General features: G+C 37.7%; 1 non-coding gene across 1 annotated transcript; it reads left to right on the top strand.

Annotated features, from left to right (window-relative positions):
* Positions 1 to 660: 660 nt before the first annotated feature.
* On the top strand, positions 661 to 767 carry LOC126002177 (U6 spliceosomal RNA). Its single transcript, XR_007492948.1, has one exon. It is a non-coding gene; the product is annotated as a U6 spliceosomal RNA (small nuclear RNA).
* The last annotated feature ends 4,737 nt before the right edge of the window (positions 768 to 5,504 follow it).

The following is a 5,504-nucleotide window of genomic DNA, read 5'->3' as shown; positions in this document are numbered from 1 at the left end:
AAGGGTGTCAACTCCCATTTAGACCATTGCATTTCTTTATGCAGTTATTCTAAATGCTATATATAAGTAATATTCTATGTTATTCTTATTCTGGCTTAATTTATTTTTATTATTTGGGGTGGGTCAGCACTCAGGGGTTACCCCTGGCTCTACATTCAGAAATAGCTCTTGGCAGGCTCAGGGAACCAGATGGGATGCCAGGATTCAAACCACTATCCTTCTGCATGCAAGGTAAATGCCCTACCTCCATTCATTCTCTCTGGCCTCCTGGCTTACTTAATTTAACATATCTTTCAGTTCTATCCATGTAGCTAATAATTGAATGATTGCATCATTCCATACAACTATGTATTATTTCATTTTATGTATGTACCACATCTTTATGATCTACTTATTTGCTTTTGGAAATCTAGGTTGATTACAATTCTTGGTTGTTGTACTGACCCAGGGATGCAAGGACGGCTCAGTATATGAAAATTAATCAACATCATACAACACATCAGTAGAAGGAAGGATAAAAAAACACATGATCATATCAAGCTATGCAGAGAAAGCAAGTGACAAAATCCAACACCATTCATGATGAAAACCCTCAGCAAAATAGGTGCGAAAGAAACCTTCCTCAAGGTAGTAAAAGCTATTTATAAAAACCTCACAGCTGTGCTTGCTTCGGCAGCACATATACTAAAATTGGAATGATACAGAGAAGATTATCATGGATCGTGCACAAGGATGACACACAAAGTCATGAAGCATTCCATAATTTTTGTTAAAAAAATCCCACAGCCAACTTTATTCTTTTTTTTTATTTTGAATTATGAGAACAAAAGATGCAAAGAAAGAGGACAAGGTAAAGTTACAGTGGAAGGACAATCACCCATAACATAATTCTCAGAAGAAGTCCATATCTTAACTTTGAACTTTGAACTTTCAGCCAAAGAACGTTAAGATAAAATAAAACAGAATCCATGTGCGATTATTTTGTCCCTTGAGTCCCCAGATTGTAGCACATTATAATATTTCTTAACAGCACACAAGGCAATCTAAAGCCATCAAACTTACGTAACTCCTTTACCATTAGAGGCATAGTATTTTTTACATTTCCATGTACATGAATATTAGCTTAAGTTAACTTCAAATTTTAAGTGGGTACGTTTTAAGGATTAGAGTCAAAGGAGCACAGTAAAAACGTTGTTAGAGTGGCAATTGTTGTTTGCATAGGCCCACCAAAATATGAGAGGCATGAAAAGGAATAACCTTGGCCTAAATACAAAGAGATCCTACCCCTGAAGTTTCCTAGCATAAGACCAGCTCTAGGCTTCAGGCAAGTTATCATCCGATCCAAGACATTGTGCATAGTGCCAACACACTTTTCACACAGTCTCTGTTGTTGGTATCATGTTTCTGTATTAAAGGTTCTGGAATCTGCATGTCCTACATTGAAGTCATGATGTGGAGTGTCTTCTCGTTTCACCTCACCATGAAAGGGCAATGCAGGAAGCCCTTTCCTGTAAGCAGGTTGTTGTTGTTAAGTCTTCTCAGTGTTACGGGAAGTCTCTTTTGGGCAGGACGATGTCTGAGCAGTGGTAGGGTCTTCCGTGGTAGAGGATTGCTTCCAGGTGATGTTATAGACAAACCTCACAATTAAGAGGCAATACAGCAAGCCCTGTCCAATAAGCAGGTCATTGTTCTTGTTGTCTTCTCAGTGTTAAGGGGTGTTTCTTTTGAGTAGATAGATGTCAGAGCAGCTGTAGGGTCTTCCCTGGTACAGGAATGCCACCAGGTGATGTTATATACAACCTTGGATGTTTTGTAAATGTCTTCTGTAGATCAAGGGGTGAATGGAGAATGCCCATTCTTCTGAGGCCTGTGCCTGGTCTTTATGTCAATGTTCAGGGTGTAAGGTCTCATTGCACTACAAGATTTGTGTGTTCCCATCTCTATTAGATAAGAACCTATTGGTATGTATAGTATTTTCCCATTTTAGTGTGCCTAAGCAAACAAGAAATAAAGCCACGTGGCGCTATCAGATATATGGGGGTGTAAGAATATTTCCAACAAGACCCATGACTTGGTTCAAACATAGGTATTAAACTGAGGGATTCTTTCACACCAAACTCCATATTGAGCAGTTCACAAAGAGAAGATAAAAAACATGGGGGGGGGGGGGAATCGTCACTGTATAAGAAAATATTCAGCAAAAGTTTATAGACGTCAAAGAAAACACCCATAAAAAGTTGAAAACATATAAGTGTCTTTTTTATACCTTTTAAAATAGTTGGGTGGGTGTTAACTCCAGGGCACCACTTTGGTCTGTGACTTAGGACTCTACCATACTTAAGTTAGAAAGGGTAAATGAGGAGTAATGATGATAGGAATTAAAGAAGTTAAAGAGAAATATGAACTTATGAAGGGGTATGCAAATGGGCAGAGTACAAAATGGACATTCTGCATACATAAAAACATAATTCAATGATAGTGAGTACTATTAATGTTTCTTGTGTGAGTACTATTAATGTTTCCTGTGTGAGTACTATTAATGTTTCTTTGCGCACGGGGGTGATAGCCCCGGCGCAATTCTGAAAATATAGACTGGACAGAGATTACCAGTGACTTCAAGAAGCTGGGAGGCCAGAAGTTCAGAGCCCCACCCAGACCCTCCCTAAGGAGCTGAATGGATAATGGGGGAAGGCCTAGGGTACCTTCAAGCTCCACCAAGGGACCCAACTCACCGGCATGTGGCCCGGGAAAGCCCTGGAGATCTGGAGCAAGGCGGTAGGGTGGTGCTGGGGTTACCCAAGTCCCGCACCCCCACTAGGCCTGGTCAAGCAGGCCTCCGGCATGGCAGGGGACTACCAAACCTCCTCCTGCTAGACTCCCAACTTTATTCTTAATGATATAAAATAAAGCATTTCCATTTAGGTCAGACACTAAGCAATGATGCTCACTATTCTACTCTTATTCAAAATACCATTAGAAATTCTAGCAATAGCAATCAGACAGGAAAAGGAAATAAAAAATGCAAATTGTAAAAAAGAAAGTCAAACTATCCCTATTTGCAGATGATCTGACAACATACATCAAAAACTATTAGAATCCATAAAAAAGCTCCTAGAAACAAAAAACCAACACAGCAAAGTGTCTGGCTACAAAGTCAATACACAAGACAATTGCTTTTCTTTGTACAAATAACAACTCAGGAGAAAGAGATTAAAAGTCTATCCCATTTAAAAATCATCTAAAACTATCAAGTGCCTAGGAATCAACTTTATAAGAAATGAGAAACCTATACCACAAAAATATCAAAACAATTTAGAAAGACATTGAAGAGGACCTAAGGAAATGGAAGAAGATTCCATGCTCGTAGGTTGGGAGAATCAATATCATCAAAATGACCATCTTACCTAAATATAGATACAATGCAATCCCTTTTCAAATTCAGGGAATATTCTTCAAGGATTTAGAACAATCAGTTATGAAGTTTGTGTGGGACCATAAAAGACCTAGGATAGCCAAATCCTTATTGAAAAACAAGAAACTGGAAGTCATCTCATTACCTAATTTGAAGTTATATTACAAAGCTACAGTGATCAAAACAGCATGGTATTGGAATAAAGACAGACTATCAGACCAATGGATCAGAATAAAATATCTAGTGACAACCCGCAAGTAGATGGTCAATTAATATTTGAAAAAGGAAAGAAACAAAGACAGTCTCTTCAACAAAAGGTGTTGGAACAACTGGTTAACAGCCTATTAGAAATTAAAGATTGATCCATACCTCACACATTACACAAAAGTCGACTCAAAATGGATTAAAGTCTTTAAAATCAGACTGGAAACTATGAAGTTCTTTGAGGTAAAAAATAGGCAGAACACTTCAAGACATACCTCAAAAAAGTCTTTGATAATAGAATGTCAAGAGCTATAGCATCAATCCTAAATAAATGGAACTACATCAAACTAGACTGATACAAGACAAATTACCTTACTCTTTTAAATACAAGGAGAATATGAAGCTTTTTTAAAAGAAAATTTATATCATTCCTCTTCTCTTCTAGAAGTGAAGAATAGTACCTTTCTAGAGAAACCCTGCAGAACCAGAGTAAACACTTCTCTTGCTACACAGTCTCCAGTATGCAAAAAAACAAAACAAAAACAAAAACAAACAAAAAACAAACTTACGCTGTGTTTATTGTTTTCTTAAACTCTCTGCTCTCCATGGGCCAAAGAGAGCCTTCTCCCTCAGAATAGAAATTCTGATCTCTATGTTTGACAACATTGGAATCTGAATCTATTGCCTGAACTGAAAGTTCAGAGTACATAGTAGACTCAAACTCTTTTGCCAATAGAAGTAGTTCTAGAAGAATCTCCTACAATTATTTAAGGAGGTGAAACCTCTAGTGGATATAATGAAGCAGGTAGGGAGAGAGGGGACATCAGGTAATCAATTTCTCTGAAGTAACAGAAATTTCCTAGTCAGCAGTGCTGAGGTAGCCCCAGTACATGAAGAAAGTCTTTGGAGGTGTTGAGAGTAAGAGAGTCCCAGAGAAGGAGAAGCTGAGTAGGATTATGATCAGACACGAGAGGACCACAAAATCTCCCACTTTCTCCTTTTTGATAATACCTTTGCAAAGACTATTATTTGCCTAGAAAGGTCATTCTAGGGTTCTGCATATCTCAGCATGTTTACTTTCTCTTATTTATGAGTTCTCTTGTTTCTCCACTTTCTCTGATCACATTTCCACAAGTAAAACTACACACATACACACCATACAGACAAAGAAATGAAGCAACTACAGATTTAAACAAACAAAAATAAAGTGATGCATTTACCTTTCTGAAGCATTTACTCTTTAATACGAAGAATTGTTTTGAGATTCAAAAATTGTGGGCAATGGGAGGGTTGCTTTGAATATATTCATTCTTCGCGGCTTGAAGAATTCTGTAATCAGAGCTTTATTTAGTCAATTATATGAAAATATAGTTCATGTGTGTGTGTGTGTGTGTGTGTGTAGGAGATTGGTATCAGGTCAGTGCCAGTAAACCAAAATATAACCCTGCCCCATTCCAGCATACATAGTAAATAAAACTATAAATACAATATGTGTTCAAATATTTGCCAGAACACACAATGGGAATGAGTCAACAATTCTTACCTAGACATTTTATGCTGGAGTGTGATACCTTTATCAGTGATTTAGAAACTGATGGCTGAAACTTGACAAAGCTATGCCTGGCCACAAATGACCTGTTCAGCTTTGTGCCCAACTGCTTTGGTCACAACAGTTTCCATAATGTATCTATTTATCAGTGGTTATTAAGTATGCTAATCTCATCTCCTTCATACTGCTTACTTCACAAAGAAGAGAGGCTTTATTTTTTTAAATTGAACCACTGTGCATTACCAAGTTACCAAGTAGTTCATAACTAGCTTTTAGGTATGCAATGTTCCAACTTCAATCCCTTCACCAGTGTTCACTTGCCTCCACCTGTATCCCTAA

This window comes from Suncus etruscus, chromosome 2 (assembly GCF_024139225.1).
Source record: "Suncus etruscus isolate mSunEtr1 chromosome 2, mSunEtr1.pri.cur, whole genome shotgun sequence".
In the NCBI taxonomy this organism is placed as follows: Eukaryota; Metazoa; Chordata; class Mammalia; order Eulipotyphla; family Soricidae; genus Suncus; species Suncus etruscus.
Note: the sequence above shows the minus strand (reverse complement) of the source record. Positions and strands in the feature narration are given on the sequence as shown.